Raw genomic sequence first — 22667 nt, 5'->3', positions numbered from 1 at the left:
GAAGGCAGGGAAACAGCACCTACCCTATCTGGAACCTCCCGGTGATATCGGCTCAGTACAGAGCCTGGAGAATTCCAAGAGAGTTGTGGAGCGCACCTGCCGGTTTTCTTCGCTGCCGTGTGCTATAAGATGGCACTGGGGGCGGGTTGTGTGGGTGTCACTTCCAGAATTAGAGTTTGCCTGGAAACCGGGCGGTCCCCACAAGGTTCAGAAGATAGTCCTGGTGCCCATGCACCAGAGCCATGCTTGTAGAAGCTCATGGTCACTGGGATTCCATCAGGAGAAGGCAGGGAGACAGCACCTACCCCAACTGGGACCTCCCGGTGATATCGGCTCAGTATGGAGCCCAGAGAATTCTCCCAAGTTCTTTTTTTAAAATTTTTTTATTTTAATGAATCAATGTAAGATACAGTTGCAAACTTACAAACTTTCATAATTGTGTTCGAGTCAAACAATGTTCAAGTACCCATCCCTCTATCAGTGCCCATTCTCCACCCCCCATGTTCCCAGTGTCCCTCCCCTCACCCCCACCTTTCCCACCCCCTGCCTCTGTGACAGACATATTCCCTCTTACTCTCTCTGTCCTTTTGGGTGTTATGGTTTGCAATACAGGTACCTAACAGCTATCAAGTTTGGTCCATAATCTACTTTCAGCATGAATCTACTATCCCAAGCAATCTTTCCAACCATCATTTACTTAGTGCTCCCTTCTCCATCTCAGCTTCCTTTTCCCCTAGAACATGAGATCAGCTTCCAAGCTGTGGAGTGAGTCTCCTGACCCTTATCTCTACTGACCTTAGGTGTTAGTCTCCTTTTTTTATTATTATGTAGGAGTACTGCTATTTATTCGGCCACTGATTAGCTGATTGAATTGTGCATGAACTCTACCTTACTTTTTTTTCATTTTTTTATAATTTTATTTATTGAATGACCATGAGAGCAGTTATAAAGCTATCGGGTCTAAGTCTCGGTCATACAATGAAACACCCGTACCATTCTCCACTACCAAAAACCCCAGTAGCCATCCCACACCCTACCCCTACCTGTGGGGCAAATGATTTTCACATTACTCTCTATCTACTTTGATCACATTCAATATTTCGACACCATACCCACCATTATTATTTGAGATTTTACCCCAACACTCAGATCTGCTGAAAAGACAACAGCAGACAATGTGTGTTCTATGGCTGGTTATGAATAACATATGATGTCACGTGGCTGCAGTAGGGCCATGTGATTTTGAAATTCTGAAATTTTAACACTTAAATCTGGAGGGATTTCTGCCAAAGGCCACTGGGTTTCGAGATTTGCTCCTGAGTCTCTGGGATCATGGCTGTTGAGCAGCTTGATCAGGATCCAGAGAGGCCATTCTTGGGCCATGACTTGGGGTCTCGTTGGAATGGGGAGAACGGGACTGGCTCCACCCCCATCGTGTGAGGCCCAGCAAGTTTCGTCACTGTGGGCTCAGACCTGACTGTCCAAAGGTCTCTGGATGATGACGGCCACTGAATGCCAAGGAGGAGCAGGCGAAGGGACAACACTCTTTCCCCCCCTGGGGTAGCCTGGCAACAGTAACCTACTGCGAGGTCCGGACACATTTCTGCCAAAAGCTGCTGGGTTTCGAGATTTGTTTCTGAGTCTCTGGGATCAAGGCCGTTAAGCAGCTTAATCAGGAGCCAGAGAGTCCCTTCCTGAGTGATGACTTGGGGTCTCGTTGGGGTGGGGAGGACAGGACCAGCTCCCCCCATCCCGTGAGGCCCTGCGTGTCTCGTCACTGTGGGCCCAAACCTGACTGTCCAGTGGCCTCTGAAGGATGGTGGCCACTGGGACGCCGGGGGGAACAGAGCAAGCACAAAACCTATTACCACCTGGGTTGGCCCTGCACCAGTAACCTACTGCAGGGACCGGATGCATTTCTGCCAAAAGTCGCTGGGTTTCAAGATTTGTTTCTGAATCTCTGGGATCACGGCCTTAAGCAGTTCAATCAGGAACCAGAGAAGCCATGCCTCCAATTATATAGCTGAGCCAGAGGTGGTTTGTGGGTGTGTTTCCCACATAGCTGACTTTTGGCCGTTTACTTTCTTGGTAAACTTTACCCCAAGGTTTTGGGGTCTGGCCAAAAGCACAGCAGCAGTTTTGGGGTATCTGGAAGTCTGAAGTCGCCATGAGGCTGCTGAAGCACTCACCTCACAGGTACAGATTGACCAGGTGGTGGCACCATACCCCCAAGGTGTTAGTCTCCTTTTATGTTACTTTATATTTCATAAATGAGTGCAGTCATTCTATGTCTGTCCCTCTCTTTCTGACTCATTTCACTTAGCATGGTATTCTCCATGTTGATCCACTCATATGAAAATTTTATGATTTCATTTTTTTCTAACAAATTGCATAGTATTCCATTGATTCCATAACGCTTCTTTAACCAGTCATCTGTTCTCAGGCACTTGGGTTCTTTTTTTTTTTTTCAGATTCTGGCTATTGTATTTAGTGCTCTCATAAACATACAAGTGAAGATGTCATTTTTGCGTACTGTTTTTGCATTTCCGGGATATATTCCCAGAAGTGATATTGCTGGCCAACTCCCACATACCCAGGATCCAAAGACACACAAATGAATCTTGGACCCTAGCAACTTGCAGCAGAGACTACCCAGGACTTTTCAATAGGCCTTTTCCACTGGGCTACTCCAGACCAGGGCAGGTGCTGTCCCTCCGCCTGCCCTCTAGGAGCTCCGGTGGCAGCCATTTTCTAGAAGTCAGCGACAAGTTCCAGCTCCCACACAGCCACGATCCAGAGACCACAAATGAATCTCGGACCCAAGCAACTTGCTGCAGTGATTTCTTCAGACCCTAATTATACAAATTTTAGAATTCCTAGAGTAACATTATATTGTATCCATAACAAGCAATAAAAAACACATTTGTAGCATTGTATTTTTGGCAGGTATGAGAGGTGGTGGACTGGTTTTGAAATATCGAAGGTAACTAAAGCAGAAAAGAGAGTATTGTGGAAAATGTCTGGCACACAGGAAGGGGGGGAGTGTAATGGGGGGGTGGGATACTGGGGATTTTGCTGGTGGAAAATGGGCACATGTGACCAGAACTTTCCATGTTGTATGACAGATATAGAACATTTCCATCAACATCAGCATCAACACAGAAATTCTATTGAATAGTGCAGCTCTAGAGTTTGTCTTCTCCAATGCCATTATCCTTTGGGAAACTCTTTTTCAATTTTTAGTATATTCTAACACAAACTGGAATAATTGATAGGAATTCATTTGTGTATGTAATAGAATAGTTAATAAGTAGTGTGTGTTTTCAGTAAGATTTTGAGACTAAGCTTATAATTATTTCACTTTAACCTTCATATAGTGTAGCTTCATTCTTCTGCTGACTTTCCTCATGATTATAAAATTACTGCAGTTGTTTCAGACTTCTTATCACCTTTTTTCTTTATCCATAAATAAAAGACATGGGCTTCATGAGGTTGCTTTTGTGTATCCTGGAATTAACTATTGTGGCCAAGGGCATAGCATCTGTTGACAGTCCTAGGTCTAAATTAAATCAACAGTCACTGTGGTCACTGATAAGCTTAACCAGGCTTGATCTTGGTCATAGAGCTAGGTGTGAGGTGCAAATCTCACCCTCTGCCTCCAGTTCTCTGATAACAAGTGCAACAGAGGGTGGGGTGGCAAGTAAGAGTAGTCATTCAGGTTGTTCATCCTGTTCTTTTTATATTTTGGGAGGCCTCAATTTCCCATAGGCCATGTAAAGAGATCATACTAGTTCTGACTTTGGCCAATGCCATGATAGGAGTTTTCTTAGCAGAGCTAGGACTAAAGACAGACAAGAGACTAGAGACTAGGTGTGACTCCTAAAATGACAAATTAAGAATAGATTCACTTTCTGGATTGGACACCTAAAAGTGATAGCTTCCTTAAATTTTGTGTTCTGGGTACCAAGCTTTCTTTATCCTCTTTTACCCTGTTTCATGATAAAGCAGTGTTTGAAAAGAGGATTCCAATCTTTCCTTTGAATTCAAAGAAGTGTTTTACCTTATCTGAAATAGCAATGATTTTCAGGTTCAAAAATTCACACAACTTGTTTTTTTAAAAAAAAAGGTTGTGCTGTCTGTGCCAGACCAATCCATCTCTCCAATGGTTGTTCTGATGAGTTGGATAATATTACAACACAATAGAAAAACATATTACCCATTACAAATGGCATTACATTACAAACTATAAATAATTGATAGGCAATGATATAGAATAATAACTTTCCTCAGAGCTATTTGTCTGAGGTATTAACAGATTTACTCTGTGGAGTCATAGGATAATCCCAGAGTTGCAGGTATAATAACACCTTTTGACTGAGCAGATAAAGAGAGGAAGATAATGGCGACCGAGAGACTAGGTGAGGAGGTAAGAAGATTTCAGGGCTCCCAGATTTAGCAAACAAAAATACAGGACAAATGAATATTGCATGAAACATACTTAGAAAAAAAACATTTGCTGTTTTTCTGGAATACAAACTTTACTAGTCGTTTATGTGGTCACCCTAGTAGATTCACTTACTATTATTTCTATGGAAAATTACATGGAATTGGTAGCTAAAACAGCACATATTTACCATGTCTACGTTTCTAGAGCTCAGATGTCTGAAATAAATTCACTTAAATAACACCAAGGTAGCATCAGGACTGAGTTCCTGAGTTCCTTTCAGCAAATCTGAGATAATCTGTTTTCTTGCTGCTAGTAGCTCTAGAGATCTTATATATTCCCCGTGTAATATCCCTATGGCCTTCATCTCCATAGTTACATCTTTTTGACCCTGTCCTTTTTGCTTTCTCCTTATAGAGACACATCACTACACTGAATCCACCTGAATAATCTAGGCTGTTTCTCCCAATATTCTTAACTTACTCACATCTGCCAAGTCTTTTGTCATCTAAGTAAAGTTTTCAGGTTTTCGGTTTCAGGAAGTAAGATATCTATGTATTTGTGGGTGGAATTATTCTGTTGTTTCACATCTAGCCTTATCTAGGTTTGGAAATGTGACCCTAGAATATATACTTTCACAAATAGCGCTAAACTAGCATTTGCACTGTTACTCTGATCTTGCGTCTATCCTAAAAATGACAATTTCTTGGAGCTGAACTTTCTTCCTGAAAAGGGAGATAATTGACTGATCTGGGTGGAATTCTGATTCTGACTCTCTCTTCTATCAAAAAAGGCTGCCTCCTTTGATTTCCTAGACTGTGTGTGTGTGTGTGGGGGGGGGGGGGGGGGAGTGACTAATAATATTGACCCTGTTCTAATATTATCATGAAGAGAAAAAAAGACATTTGTTGCAATCATGTAGCAGGTACCATGCAAACATACGGGGGGTGCCTTGTTAATGATGCCTGGTGAGGAGAGGCTGAGCATGGCCATTGTCATGGGTTGTTTACTTCCCTCCTGGAGAATGGCAGAATTGCAAGGTTTTTGGAGATGGTAGATTGCTCTTGAGATGTTCACTTGATAATTCATACTAATGTTTATGCAACTCATTTAATCCAATCACTGGAGCGATAGCACAGTGGTAGGGCGTTCGCCTTATAAGCGGCCAACATGGCCGACCCGAGTTCAATTCCTCTGCCCCTCTCGGAGAGCCCGGCAAGCTACCGAGAGTATTCGATATACCAGACACAGTAACAACAAAGTCTCCAATGGAGACGTTACTGGGCCCGCTCAAGCAAATCGACGATCAACGGGAGGGCCTTTACCTTTACCTTTACCTTTTTATTTAATCCAATTAAGGTTTCTCAACTTTTCTACTAGTGATTGACATCTGGGGATAAATAAATCTTTCTTGTGGGGATTGTTCTCAAATTTCTGTCTCCCCTTGGATATAACATCCTCAATGTGATATATCTATAACCACTTTGTCACTTATATTTCTTAAAGTGGTCACTTTGGTATTTGTTATTTACATCTTAAGTGTTTATTTACAGCTTAATGATACCAGGATTTTATAGAAGAGAGCCAAGAGAAGCTCAGTAGGCAGGGGAAAAAAAGGTCATAATTTGGGAATCAGCGATGGCACATACCAACTTGGCAATTCTTCTGTTGCTTGACTCTGGTTTTGAGACTATTTATAGAACTATACATTGATTTGGATTATAACTTCCAATATCAAAATTTTGATAGATAAATTAATATATTAGAAATGAATATAACATGACTTATGACTTTATATTATAGCTTCTATTTATCTATACCATTGTAGCCTTAAAAGAGTCAAGGGAATTTAGGATAGTATGATTTTTAGCTTCTCATATCATTCATTCATCTGTTCATTTGATATCATTTATGCAAGTACTATCTGGAAACTTAAGAGGACAAGATAAAGTCTGTGTCCTTAGCTACCTCTTATCTAGCAGCCATGGGAATAAAATCTGTAAACAGATAAGGAATATGAGCATAATAATGTTGATAATTTCTATCTTTCATTGGCTGTCTCCCATGTTGCAAATGATATCCATGTTACACATTATATCCATTATCCTTGTTTTTATTTTTGTGCCATACCTGGCAGTGCTCAGGTATCACTCCTGGTGGTGTTCAGTATCTGGGATTGAACCCAAATTAGACCATATACAAAATAGGAGTCTTACTTGTTGAACTATCTCTCCTGCCTGGAAATTTTTTTTTTAAGATCAGTCCCTTATTTCCCTTGGCTCTGAAATAATGTATCTATTTCTTCATACATATTATGCGTTAAGTATATATGTGTGTTAGGCTTCAGTTAAGCTTTAAGAAGTATCAGTATAGTTTTGACAAGTAGTTAGAAAAGGAATTAAGCAAATTATCATGAAAATAGAAATCTAAAGTGGTGCATAATGTAGTCCCCTTACATCAGGTATCATATTGGTTATTGGAGGTAAAAATTGTGGACAAGTCATAACTTCTTTTGTGAAAGAGTCTGTTTGGAACTGTAGGTAAGTAAACTAACGTACTCGATAATGTGCTAAAAGTCATACTGAGAATTTTATGGCACTTGTTTGTTGGCATCAGACCAAATCTGGAGATAAGGAGACCTGGAAATACTTCTTTTGGGAAGTAACCATGAAGTGAAATTTCAAAGGATAATTAGTCAAATAAATGGAAATGGGTAAAGGGACATCCAACAGTTGATAGTACTAGTTTATCTGTGTAACAAACAGCTCTCATATCTTGGGAGATTTAAGATTTACTAAAGATAGATTTGAATTATTTCTTTCATCATCACATACCATTATTTAAGTAGCCATTTTAGAAATTACTTAATGTATCTTTACTCAAAAACTCTCACTGATGGAGACTTTAGTGGAAAGTGGGAAGAAGAATAGGGAATGTGAGACAGAAATAAACATGGATCCGAAGAAGTTTGACTGTTACTTAAATTTCATGGTCCAAATTGATAATCTTTAGACACAACTGAGTTCAAGTGGATAAGATGTACACTGTGCCTGTATGCTTGGGTGGAAGAGAATCCAGAAACTGGTGAAGAGTCAAATGATCATCCCAAGACAATGAAAAGGAAGAGCATTCCAGACCAGAAAGTTACATGTGGAAAGTTTTGGGACCTAAAGGTTCTCATCCTCAGAATGGCAGTGGTTGAGAGTCGGAAGCCCAAATGTATTCAATGTTGTATTTTTTCTTAAGATCCTGAATATATATGTATATATATATATATATATATATTCAATCATTCCCATCTTACTAGTATTGTACACTAGGTATGGTGTAAAACCATTGATATATTATACATGTGAGACCAAGGATCAAAGTCTTGCTGTACAACAATGAGGGCTCCATTTTCTTTGCAAGCCTCTTCCCTTTCCTCGTATTTATCAAAGAAAAGACAAAGACATATTACTCTTCTTAAAAATAGTTGAATATAACCTGCAAAGCCTTTTGGATAGATCAAATTAAGAAAGCTCTTAGAAGAAAATAAAATATATACTTGATATAAGTTTTTTATTGGAGGGCAGTGCTTCCAAAGTGTTAGAAATTCCCATAGGTCTTGATGATTCTTTGAAATATTTTAGTTAATTTAATTTTCAGTGAAGCAAAAAAGTTTTAATTATGAAAGTTACTTAAAGTGGAGAGCAAGAGAGAGATATATGTTCATGCGCAAACACAGACTTCTCCATAATGAGGAAGGCCTGAACTCTGTATAAAAGCATGACTACGGCCAGGAAATTTGACTCCTACTTATGGTGCTGGTTGTGATTTTCCCCTCAAATAAAATTGTGGAGACATTGAAGGCAGGGGGAAAGCATAGAGAAGAAAGGGAAAGGGAGTCAGGCATGATATTGCCTAAGGTGTTAGATTTTATATGTCTGGGTTTCCTTTCCACTGTGCCCCACTCTGTAATCACTGTTCTGTTATGTGCACTTACGGGAAAGGCTGACTATGATTCCAAGAAATCTCTTTGAAATGAGGACAGAAGGTAAAAGCAGAGAATGGGAAAGCCAGTTTTTGATGGAGTCAGCAAAGGAGTATGATTTGAAAGAACAGTATGAGAAATAGCTATTCCTGTGATTCAGGAAATGGAGGAAGAGAAAGAGAGAGAGAGAGCGAATCAGAGACTAAGAAAAACCACACCAGCTGGGAGTCAGTGTCTGGCTGACTATCATGCCATCCTGAATTCTTTAGGCTACGTTTTTGTGACAGTGGGTTGGGTTACATTACTTTTAGTCACCTTTTGGGAGTCCTTTTCTGCATATTACATGTTCTGAGTCTAAGAACACCTGTAGATGTACACCTGTAGTCTCTGATTATAGTGAATTTTTTTGTGTGGATTTAGATCATATTCTAGAGAGAAGAGTATTTATAGTTTTTGGTAGCAGAATGTAATTTACAGCACTTGCACCGTAACAGAGCTCTGTGGAAAAGTACTTAGGCTTACACTGGAGACTAAAAAGAAGTCAGATTCAAGGAAATGAGTTCATGCAGGTCCATGGCTAACTAGTGGACTGCTCCTGTGGGTTTCCAGAAATTTTTAAAAGTCATCAAAGTTGCTTCAGAAAACATGGCAGAAGGTGGATGCTATGATTTTTATACAGATGTAATAGTAATGGAAACAAAATTAATGAAATAAAGAAGATAAAATCTTTTAGACAATCAGAATGCAATGGTAGTTACTTGAAAAGAAATGGCAGAAAGGATGGAAATGTTGGGTAAGAAGGATAACTGATGAAGTGATAGAGGTGAATGGAATTCGAGTAATAATCATAAGGTAATGTATAAAAGATATTTACATGTAAAACTGTACACTTAAACTTATATCCATCACTGTCCTCCCATTGTTCATCGATTTGCTCTAGCAGGCCCAGTAATGTCTTCATTGGAGACTTCGTTGTTACTGTGTTTGTCATATTGAATACATCACGGATATCTTGCCAGGCTCTGCTGTGCGGGCGAGATACTCTCGGTAGCTTGTCGGGCTCTCCGAGAGGGGCGGAGAAATCAAACTCGGGTCGGCCATGTTGGCTGCATGCAAGGCAAACACCCTACCGCTGTGCTATCGCTCCAGCCCACTTTACCTTTACCAGCCCACTTAAACTTATAAAAACCTTTAAATAGTATTGAGGCTCATTTAAAAAATGAAAAGGATTCTGCAAAATCAGAGAACACAATGAGACCAATCTTACTTTTTTAGAGGTCTACAGACCAAGGAGAACCTAGGCAATTTATAATCACTGTCATAACAATGGTTTGGGCTGTATTGGGAGGTAAAACTGCCTAATGTTCTTAAATTTTGGTACCTGCTTGAATTACAAATCCAGTTCCATGATTTAACTATGAAAAAAGAACTATAATTCTATTTTGTCAAGTGTAAAATGGGGAAACCCATTGTACCTATCACAAAGGTATTGCTGAATATTAAACCTGTGTATATTATATTATATATATTATATTGCCTGGAATAATATCAGACAACATTTAGTGTCATCAGTAATAGGAAGCCAAAAACTAAATTAAATATTTAATATGTTATTTCATTGGGTTCTTCTAATAATTTTTGAGTTTATAATGGTATTGGTAGTTTCCATTTTATAGGAGATGATATCAAGACACAGTGAAGTAATTCCTCTGATTGTAAATAACAGTCAGAGAATTTGAGAGCATTCCAGGCAGTTTGTGGAATCTGTGTCCTTAACTCCAGTTCTAATAAATATCACTTATTAAAGTTTTTTTAAAATCAATACCTCTAGAAAGTGGTTACTTGAATTTTTACTGATGGAGAAATTGAAGTTTGAGAATGTTAAGTAATGAGGTTCAAGAATCACTGATGGCAAGATCAATAAGCTTTCCCTAGACTCCATTTCATGAACGCCCTATAAATGAGGCAGGATGTGCTCAACACACAAAGCATTAAGTATTTCTCTCTATATAACTTCTTTTGGTTGGTGGGGGTTTGGGGGCAAGTTACACCTGGCAGTAAACTCTGGGATTACTCCTGGCTCTGTGCTTCAGAATTACTTCTGTAAGAGCAGAGGGAACCATATGGGATGACAGGGATTGGCTGCTTCCATGGTGAGCACCTACCCAGTGTACTCTGTCCAGCCCCAAAGTAAGTATGTCCCAACTAGGACCTTAACCCTGGAATGTCAGATTAAAGATCGATACTATACTGACTGAGCTATCTAGGTATTAGTTTTTTGAAGTGGTACAAATATATACAGTAGGGCTGCAAAACAGACTACTTCATACATGCCACATCATGTTGTCACATAGGAAGAATGGCTCCTGTGCTATACACTGCTACCCACAAGCCCTAGGACTGTACTGGACCAAAAGTAAAAACCCCCAGACCCCAATGTGTTGGAAGTTTAGCTGGGGGATTGTGCCATACCTACGGGATGTGACAATGAGATTAAGTTTAGAAATCTGACAAGATTACCAGGTGATTTTGACATGCAGCCAAGTTGGAAACCACAGCAAAAACATAGCTAAACCCAAATCCTTGAAGGGTATGCTACACTAAGTGGTGCTGAGTGGGGTTCTGGGAGAAGCTAACAGTAATCCAAATTCTGATGTCAATTACTTACTGACTCTATCCCTTAGGACTTATTGATAATAAGCAACTCACTCAACTTCCCCAGACTGCATCTGTAACAAAAAGCACACAGGGTCATCATTAGTACTATATGTGTTAACACGTGTAAAAGCTTAAGCAAAAACTTGGCTCCTAAATGTGAGTTTTCTCTACATGTCAAATCTTTGTAGAAGCATGCTTTAGTTGCAAAGAACTAGGAAGGAAAGAGTGATAAACTAGGACTAGTTCTAGACAGTTATTACTTTTTTGGGTAAATCTGCTTTCTCGTGGTCATATCATATCATCATACCATCAGACTATGATGGTCAAAACATCATAATTTTCAAATGTTTCTTGATGTTTCTAATATTAGGCATGTTCACTTGCTTCTAAAACTAGTTATCTGAAACATAGATATCTCTAGATAAGGTTTGTCTGCTTTTATTTGTAACAAATTTTGTGGTCATAAATTTTCCATCAGAAACTTACATAGTGGTAGATTTCTTCCTCAAATGGTATTGCTTCATGTTTGCTCAGTATTATTTTCTAACTATCTTTTACGGTTTGAAGAGACTGATCTGATAAGCTCTAGTGGGTAGTGTAACAATTCCAGTTAAGCAGAGATATAGTCTTCATAAAATACATGATAAATGATGCAGAGTTACCTAGGCTGGAGAAATTACTCCATCAGTTATAAATGGCAATTTATGTTGCTGTGATTTCTTTTATAGATACTATACTACATTCTTAAGAGCTCAATTTTTCTGGTTCCTTAAAAATGACTTCTTACAACAATAAAATAAAATGGTTTCCAATCATGATGTAGCTCTCATGTAACTTGACTTTGAGCTAAAGAACTACACCAGAATATGCCAATCTGGATATTTGAATCTATTCCTTCTTATCATTGGAAACTAGTAATTCAACTTTCTGGTATGTTGTTTAGCTTCACGGACACATTGGTTAGACTGTCAGGTGAACTCAACTCTGGGTACTGACAAAAAGAGTTTCTTTCCCTAGATCCCACTTTTGATCACATCAGTTTTTGTTTCATAGATTCGCAATTGTTTTTAGATCTGAGCAGTGGGCATTGTGCTTTGTCTTTTGGGAGTATGGAAGCAAAACATGCATTGTCCTTATCTATAAGGACTTTGGACTTTTGCTGGTAAAAAAAGCACTAATACAGAAGATACATTTCACAGTCCTATATGACAAGATATGATCAGATGCTGTTGAGCTAAATATATCCACATGGGATCCTTGTAGATGTATGATGGTTAGAGGGAGGGGCCATTAATATCTAGAGTTGAGGCATTTCCTGGTAGATGTGTTTCATTGAGATGGAGAAGAGAGATGATGGCCTGTTATTTTAGGAAATGATTCAAGAGAATGTGTTAGTATGAAAATTGACTTACTGGGCTTGGCAGGTGTGGGCCTTTCTTCAGAAGTAATAAAGGGAAGGTGGGATAGTAAGGTGTCTGAAAACAGTGGTCATCTCATATCCTTGTAGGGGATATTATCTTACCTCGGTAATCAGCCCTTTAGAAATTATATCCTCTACTCCATCATGAGTGGGGCAGTGAGAGCCCTCCCTGCCCCAAGGGACCCAGCCCTGGCAGCTGGCTACCACTACCCAACCACCGCCATGCTCTAGGCTGCTTTCCGGATGCTCAGGCTGAGACTCATGTATGAATGAAGTCCCACAGAACCCAGGTAATGTGAAACTTTGTGATCTTAGACTCTGGGCTCAACCGGACCTGGGAGCAGAGATCCTCTGCCTGCTTCCCCCAGTCTCTGGTGACCCAGGGGTCACACCCATAAGTCACTCCCTGCAGGCACCCAATAATTTCATTGGCCACTCTCCAGACCTCATTGACTGCTTCTCCCAGAAGGGAGCATAAAATGAGGCTCCCATAACCATGCCACCAGATTCTGCACAAGGCTGTTTTCACTTGGGGCATCCCAGAGTGGGGCCGGTGAGAGCGCTTCCCACCCAAAGGGACCCAGCCCCGGCAGCCAACCTCCACTACCCAACTGCCGCCACACTCCAGGCTGCTTTCCAAACCACATGACACATCATAAGACACTTCCTATCCATTTCCATAATTACCACACCATATTTGTTGGGGTTCAGACATTAGGCAACAAATCATAGAGAAATATATATATATGTATATATATATGATTTGTTGATTAATGTCTGAACCCCATATATATATTGGAGAGCCTAGCAAGCTACCGAGAGTATCCCGCCAGCGCAGGCAGAGCCTGAAAAGCTCCCTATGGTGTATTTGATATGCCAAAAACAGTAACGATAACAGGTCTCATTCCCCTGACCCTGAAAGAGCCGCTAATAGTTGAGAAAGACGAGTAAGGAAAGGCTGCTAAAATCTCAGGGCTGGGAGGAATAGAGATGTTACTGGTGCCCACTAGAGTGAATTGACGAACAACGGGCTGACAGTGATACAGTGATACTCCATCATGATGTAACCTTCCCTAGGAAGCATGGGGGACAGCTTTTCCAGTTTAGAGCAGTGATACAGTGATACTCCATCATGATGTAACCTTCCCTAGGAAGCATGGGTGACAGCCTTTCCAGCTTGTACCCTTCTCCTTATAATTAAATAAATCTCTGAGTAATTATAAGGATTGTGACTGCCTTTCTTTCAGATAAAAACTTTCTTAAAGTGAAAAATATTTCTCATGATACTCCTGCTAGGAACTTCATAATGCTTTCTGTTTTTTTCTTGTAACTAGAGTTTAATGAACATGAAGTCTCTTTTTAACTTATCATCCCTATATTCCCAGTGCATAGATAGATGAATGGCACAGAGAAGAGTCCCAATAAAAGTAACTTACTGAATAAGGGATATCTTGATTAATGTTCCTAAGTCTACTTTTCCTGCATCATCCCAATCTCAGGAAATATTAGTTAAATTCTAGGAGTGTTTCATTTTGACAGTCTTTCTGTGATGCTTGATTTCTTTTCTTCTTTCCCACAGCTGTTCCAACAGCATCTGTTATCTCTGACTTGAACATTTATCACTAATTAATAACTAGGTTTTCTTGACTCCAGCTGCAGTTGTAAACTTATTCTTCTTTTTCAAGTAGCACTCTCGACTAGCAAGAGTGGGTCTCTCTTCACAACATGGTATGCCTCTGTCCATGCATCTCCAGTGGTTTCCTGTTTTCGAAAGAAGAAAACTAAAATTCCCTACTCTGTCCTACAATGTTTATGTGATCTACCCTAAGATAAGGGTTGGAGCAATAGCACAGTGGGTAGGGCATTTGCCTTGCACATGGTCGACCTGGGTTCAATTCCTCCCTCCCTCTCGGAAAGCTTGGCAAGCTACCAAGAGTATCCTGCCTGCATGGCAGAACCTGGCAAGCTCCCTGTGGCGTATTTGATACGCCAAAAATAGTAATAACAAGTCTCGCAATGGAGACAATACTGGTGCCTGCTCAAGCAAATCAATGAACAACGGGAGGACAGTGCTACAGTGCTACCCTAAGATAATATCTTTTGTCATCTTATCTTTTCTCTCTGCTCTGGTCTTTTTGGCCTCCTTATTGAACCCCTTATACCAAGTGCTTCCCTTTTGCTTATGCCACTACCATTGGTTGTTCCTTCTGTTAGGAACATTCTTCCTTTTATCCTCATGGGTCCTCCCTCTTTCCTCTTTCTCAGGTCTCCATTCAAATGCAACCTTCTCAAAAATGCTTCCTGTGACTATTTAATACAAAGCTGTTCTTTGACTTCTTTAACACCTCATTCTCACCATATAATATCTCTTGTATCATCCTCTTGCTGGGTGATTAACCTGAACACCTATCACCAGTTTTTCCCTTTACAAGGAAAAGGGAAACCAGAAGGAGAGCAAAAGGATAATTTTTTTCAAATTTCCTTCTTATTGGTACCTGTCATCATATAATGTCTGTTTATTCTTTTGTCCATTTTAGAAGATGATAAGAGATGGAATATTATCAATTTTGTTTGACATATATGCATTTATATGTATATATGCATATATATCTCAAACATGATTATATATCTCAAAGAGATGAAGTTTGTGTACTCAGTAGCCAGGAGATACTTGTGGGCCATATATACGAATGAGTGAATGTATGTAACCCCAAACACACATTTAGACACATGCATTTAAATTATTTACTTTGAGGTGTAAGTCTTGACTTACATGATACTTAAAAATCTTAACAACAATCTAATAGCAGGCATTGCTACCCCATATTACAGAGGAATGAGCAGTCATTGAATAACTTGGCAGATATCCCAGAGCTAAAAGTGAGAGGCTGAGTATGGAATGAGAATGTATCTCAGTTCTAATGACTTCAGGACCATTGACTTTCACTTCTCTAAGATGCATTTTCCAGGTTGATAGGGACACCACAAATATGTATGACTGCCCCTGAGGTTTCAGAAATGATGTTGAAACACCACCTTTGTATGACTGTCATGGAGAGTTAGACTGGAGCAGTATTTACTGTCGACAAGTCAAAACGACTCAGCCTGGGTGACTAACCTGAACACCTATCACCAGTTTTTCCCTTTACAAGGAAAAGGGAAACTGAGAAGGAGAGCAAGAGGAAAAAAGTGAAAGGTTCCTCTGACAGGTAGCCAGTCTTTCCTGTCAGGACATTTCTGACACGCCCCTTGCAGGAGCAATTAGTCATGTAGGGGATGATGAGTGGTACAGCAAACTCTTACTATTATCATCGAGTGGGAAGAATAAAAAAATGGGTGGACCCAATTTGGTTTTAAAAAGTCAATATTTTGATCCTAGCTATCTCAAGAGGCTTCTTAGAATCTGACAATTGAATAGGTATTGTCAGTTTATTTATATCAACTAGGTTAATGTACTGAGTTGATCCGTTTTAATTTTGGATTTGAAACTGTCTTGATATTCTTGAGGTATTAGGAATGAAAAAGGTATGATTGCAGTTCTGAGGATGGCAAGATTCTAAGGAATGACTAATGACTGAATCAGAGATTTGCTTGGGGTAGAACTCCAGAGTCAGTGGTTGGTCTTGTGAGCACTGACAAGTGGCATAATTCCATTACCTAGGGGATTACATAAACTAATGCTACTGAAGACCCAGAAATAGAGGGTAACTTGGATAAAAAATGCCATATGGAATGTTGGTAGGAGTCCCATAAATGTAACTGGTCTTATTTCCTTACTTATTCCAACTTTGTTCAGAAAGTCTCACACTAGAGAATTCAAGGTTTTACAAACTCCTGAATATTGAGTCCTCAGGGAAAATTATGATTATCAAGAAGGGTAATTTCTAACTCAAAAAATTTTACACTCTTTGGGATGAATTTTAGGTTATCAAAATAGTTATATAAAAACTGTTTTCCTTTTCCTGCCTCCGATTGAAGGAGTCAGTACCATATTCAAACTGTTTCAGTTTCCTTTGCAACAGGGCAAACAGATGATCTAGTTCTATCTAGTGAAACATAAGGAGAAATATTCTGTATACCATGAGAAAATTTCTCCTCTTTTATAAAAAGAGGGATGCATGAGGGCTCTCTTTCTGTTTCCCTGGCCCCTCACTCACATGCATTGATAACATTTTATTTTTTGCCTTTCAATATGATTATGTAAACATTTAATCCACTGGGAAAAGGGGACTGATTTAAAACACGACCATGAAGATGAGACTGAGTGAAGGTGAGAGCAAGAGAACTTATGGTTTGATCTCACAGATCTATAGAACCATCTCTGATAGTTTGCTAATCACACAATTTCACATTTTCCTTACAATTAAGTATTTTGTATACTTTCTTTTTTAAGCATTTTCCTTCTCAGAAGCATTTTCATCTTCATGTAAGGACTGCTCAAAAAATGTCTTTGAATACACAATTTTTCCAATGGTAGCAAATGTAGGTTTAAAGTCCAGATTATGGACACTGAGTGACTGAGAACCAACTCTCCAAAGGCACAACTTGGCATCTACCTTTACTCTTAGAGCCAATCTCAAACAAGGTTAGTAAGCATTGTAATTGGTCAACTGCTTGATTCAATAAAATCTGCTAGACTGTGAAATATCTGTGGGCTGGGACTGTGCTTTAATCATTTCTATATGCACAAGGCCCTGGAGCAGTAATATTCACTCATTAAACATTTTCTAAAAGAAACAGGACTGGGTTTTGGTAGTTTTTAGTTCCAGTTCTAGCTTTATCATTAACTTACTCTGTGACCTTGGGTAAGACACTTTACTCTTCTGGACTTAGCTTCTTCAGGTAAAAAGAAAATCTTGGGTTGTATCATCACTACAATTCTCCAGTTACTGTGAATGAAGGTGACATTAATGACTTCATCTTTAGAAGCAGAGAACCATCTACTTGAGAAAGCCATTTTACTTTATTTTCTAAACTACACAGAATAGATGAGTTAAGAGTTGAAATGGACATAAAAAGAACCAATGCTTAGAAAGTAAAAACTTAAGAATAAGAATATAATGAATTTTTCAAGATTATGAAAAATCCTTATAAAGTGAGACAAAAGACAAATCTGGCAACAGAGAAAGTTGGGGCACAATTAACCTGCTGAGGCTCATACAACTGACAAGTAAAAATTTCCTCATTTGTCAATGAAATATTTCTTAGGGGTGTTTTGATAACACTGACTCAAGACACAAAGAGTGCTTCAATGAGGGCCTGATATATGTGTAAATACTGAGCCAATGTTAGTTATTAGTATTTTTAAGTTTTGAAGATTGCATTTGATTTATAGCATAGACTTTCATAATTGGAATTTCTCACTTACTTATTGCTGTAGACTAAAATAAAGAGCCTGTAGTTACCAAATGACGACCAGTGTGCAAACATGTTGGTCAGTTATCTTGGAAAGCTTTGGAGATATATTTATTCCTGAGAGTCAAAGATACTTGGTGTATATTATATGAAAATCCCAGTTAAGCAATAGATTAGAGAATATTACAGATTTCTTACTCCACACTAGATCTAATCTGGGAGAAAGCAAAGATTCAATAATGAATGAAGATGTTTCATTTTTTAGATCATAAGGTGAAGGGCAAGTGCGAAGGAAAGCAAACCAAGAAAGCAAAGATGAAGTGAGTTGAAGTGAGTAGTAGAAGTAATGAGTGCCAAAGACATCTTCCTATTTGCAACTGCTTGTACAATCAAGATATGAATCTGTCAACTCACAAGTTTGACCTGACATTTTCATCTTAAACTTTTCAATGACTCCACTTTTCAGCTTTCACGATAGAGGTCTATCTCTGGAACACTATGAAAGCTGTCAATGAGAGAGATTTGCTGGCATCACCAACCCTGACTTTGGCCACCTACAACTTTAGCCTTACGGTTCATTCTACTGAAATGCATGTACTTTGCTGTCATGCAGTTCCAGCCCTCGGCTTTCCTCAGTGCTTGCTCCCTTTGTATGATCTTTCTAAATTTGAATTTCACCATTTTTCAAGTCTTAGATATCACCCGCTTCAAAAGGTGACTTTGGGTTTATTATTTATTCATGTATTCCATAATGTCGTGTGTGGTTTCTTTTTCAGAATTTGTGTATCTATTTATCCCTGAAGTCGGGGACTTTTTGAAGGTAGGGCCTATGTTTACTTTCAACACATACTCATCAAATGCTTTGTTTGTCTATGACTGGCACCAGAACTTCCCTTTGAAGAGAATGGGATGGGGCAGCAATGGATTTTCCACAACTCTTTCAGAATAGCTCTCCCAGTTGTCTCTGTTTCAGCTATCGAGAGTTGCAAAATTCCTCACTTTCCTTCACAGCTCATACTACATACATCTGCAGGTCCTGACAGCTCCATTTAGATACATCCTCCACCAGGCCACTTTAGCCATCTCCAAGTCAACCTCTGCAGTCTAAGTCATCATATCTTATCTCCAATTTTTGTCTCTCTCCTCCAATTCTTATCAACCTCTCTACCCCGCACAAAGAATCTATTCTTCACACAACCAACAGGATGATCCTTATCACAAATTAAAGCAAACAAGAAAAAACCTCAAACATACCACAATTCTCCTCTCCTCCCATCGTTTTCTTTTACAACAGAATTCAAGAGGCTTTGCAGTCTCTAGAAACACCCTTTGATATCTTTATACTCATACCCAGAATCTCATTTTCAGTCCCATAGACTCATGTGATCTATTGTAGAATAATAACTATGAATGTATCATAGTTCCTGAAATTCTTTTTTCCTTTTTGTTGTTCTTCATCTTGGCAGCACCTTGATGAGAAAGAATTTTAAGAAGTTGATCAGAAAGCTGAGAGCTCATGAGTTTTTACTTACTAAAGCAAGATTCAATACTTTGTTCTTAAATCTTGAAAGAATATTTGTGTCAGCTCATTTTCACATGAGTCCCACCAGGTTACTTGCTTGGGGATGTTTCCTTTATGAAGCATGTTCTTTCTCTAAATTCTTGGATTACTGGAAATGCTAACAAGGTGGGGGAAAAAAGTGAAGTCAACAGGTCAATATTTATTGAGTAGTGAATCTGCAGATTAACATAGTGTTGCAAAAAAGTTCTACTGTCTGTATTCTCGGAGGGTGTGTACTAACACTATAAAACTCACACATATTAGAGAGAAATCCACAGACGTGTGAATGAATAGAGAGAATTAGTAAAACAGACTAGAGATTTGGGATTCATCAGGACAGATTTTAACCTTAGTGAATGAGGAAAATAGGGTATACAATCAAAATTAACCTTAAATTTCCTAAAAAGGACTTAAAAAATAAGATGAATACTTCTGTTTATATATGTTATAGTAATACTTAATATTAAATGCGTAAATATATACATTTGCATAATTTACATATTTACATAAATGTGAGAGCTGGAGCAATAGCACAGTGTGTAGGGTGTTTGCCTTGCATGCTGCAGACCCAGTCGACCTGAGTTCGATTCCTCTGCCCCGCTAGGAGAGCCCGGCTAGCTACCAAGAGTATCTCGCCTACATGGCAAAGCCTGGCAAGCTACCCGTGATGTGTTTGATATGCCAAACAGGGTAAAAACAAGTCTCACAATGTTACTGGGCCCGCTCGAGCAAATGGATGAACAATAGGAGGACAGTGCTACAGTGTTACATAAATGTGTAAATAGCACTGTAGCACTGTTGCACTGTCCTCCTGTTGTTCATCGATTTGCTCAAGCAGGCACCAGTAATGTCTCCAACAAATTGTGAGACTTGTTGTTACTGTTTTTGGCATATTGAATACGTCATGGATAGCTTGCCAGACTTTGCTGTACAGTCAAGATACTCTCGTTAGCTTACCGGGCTCTCCAAGAGGGGTGGAGGAATTGAACCTGGGTCAGCCATGTCAGCCTCGTGCAAGGCAAACACCTTACCCGCTGTGCTATCAATCCAGCCAAATATATAAATATTAAATCTGTAAATAGATAAATATCTGTATGCATGTACATATACAATAAATAGGACTGAGTAATAGAAAACTATTTATCCTTCAATTCCGAATGATGTGTACTGAAACACTTTATGAAGAACCAGTGGTCATTGGACAGACTGAGGCTACAACTTCTTACATCTTTTGTTTTCCAGAACAGATTTTTGTTCTTATTATTGTTGTTTGGTTTGTATTAATCTACTAGAAATGTTGGCAAGCTCCCTAATGCCAGGAAATTTTTCCAGCACGAATTTCCTGGAGATTGGCATCTTTTCTGATCATGATTTACCTTTGGCCATAGGTGGGGTTTGAGAAAATATCTCATTTCAGGATTCTTAGAAGAGTCTTCCTTCTCAATCGCAGCCATTCATTATTATTTTCAGGGTCACATTGCCAGGAATTTCCCTGCTTCCCACTCCAGAAAACATCCATGTCTAAATTACTCTGCTTGCTTTCTGTCTGGCTTTCATCACTTTATGTTTCATGTCACTTCTAGGTTTATTGAATAGAACTGCTTTTTCATGATTAGAAGATGAGTGAGTCTTAAAAGAAACCATGGAATATTAGCATCTTGGGAGGCAGGCATGTTTAACAGAGGGGATTCAGCTGTCTTGTGTTCTAATTCCTGTTTTGTCTTTTAATTGCAGCATGGCATTTAGAATTGTTTTCCTTTGGTTGGAGCCTTATTCCCTCATCTACAAAAAAAATTTATTGCACCTGTCTCCTGGTTAGATTCAGGGGGATAATGAACTATGCATGCACAGAATCCTTGACATTTTTTATTTTTTGGCTTGCACACAGCAGGCATTCAGCAACTTTGGAAGAGAAATTGAAATCTCTAAAATCCAAAGAGATCACTGCCTTCTGGTTATACTGAGGCTCAAAATGGAGCTGACAAGTTGCCCTGTGTCCAAAAGTACTAGGGAGTCCTCTCTGTCTAAAAGTGTCTTCCTTATTCTAGGTCGTAACCTTTCATTTTAAGCATTACTGAAGTACTTTCTCAGGAAAACTTGAAACCATAGCTGTCAAGTAAAGTCACAGAGATTATTTCATGTTAAGATGAGAGGGGTAAAAAACTTATTAAAAAGGTATAATCCAGAAACACTTAGGTTAAATCAGAATAGAACCTGAGTCAATCTTACTTCTTATGATAGTGAGGTAATGCAATATTTTTTATTCCTATGAAATGAGCAAGATAAGTTTATAGATCTTGGAATTTATGTGAATGTTAGAAAATTATGTACATAAAGTTCAAAGCAGTGTATCAGAAAGAGTGATCAAGGGTTACCAATAATTATTGAAAAGGGAAAATTTTTTATAATTTTGATCTAGAAAAAGTTTTATAGAATCCATTGGTTTTATGTCTGAGGAAACTGGGATTCAATAAAAAGAGAAATTACCAAACACCACCTATGAGCTGGTAGAATCTAGATTTCTTTATATGCAATGAGATTCCCTGTTACATTCTACCATTTGAAATAAACATGCCACATATAGATAGAAAGAAAACAACAAGAAAACGCAGAACAGTCTTATGACTTAAATACCCTCTGCCAAACCCTTCAAAATTGCTATAGTTTTCTGATTACTATCAAAATTCATAATCATTCATCCTCACTGGGTTTCAGAATAGCTTGAGAGTTTTATTTGCTATTTGACAGGCAAAAAGGGAGATGAATCTGTTTTTGGTGATGAAGTCACTGTCACTGTCCTCCCGTCATTCATTGATTTGCTTGAGCGGGCCCAGTAATGTCTCCATTGTGACAATTGTTACTGTGTTTGGCATATCGAATACTTCATGGGTAGCTTGCCAGGCTTCACAGCGCAAGCGAGATAATCTCGGTAGCTTGTTGATACCTCTGAGAGGGGCGGAGGAATCGAACTTGGGTCGGCCATGTTGGCTGCTTGCAAGGCAAATGCCCTACCCACTGTACTATCGTTCCAGCCCTTGTTGATGAAGAGGCAAAGAAAATCTGGAAGGAAATTTTTTTCATTCCCTTCCATGCAGGTCTGAAGTGAATATGTGCATATATCATTGACTGAAAAATTGTGGATAGACCCATTAACACTTGATGACTTGCTTTCTCAAATTCATTATGAACAGTGACTAACATCAGATAATATTAGCAAATTGAAAATTATATTATGTTCTTTAAAAGACAAGGAATT

Source organism: Sorex fumeus, unplaced genomic scaffold (assembly GCF_029834395.1).
Source record: "Sorex fumeus unplaced genomic scaffold, SorFum_2.1 ptg000002l, whole genome shotgun sequence".
In the NCBI taxonomy this organism is placed as follows: Eukaryota; Metazoa; Chordata; class Mammalia; order Eulipotyphla; family Soricidae; genus Sorex; species Sorex fumeus.
The sequence above is the reverse complement of the archived record's forward strand: the minus strand, read 5'-3'. Positions refer to the sequence as shown.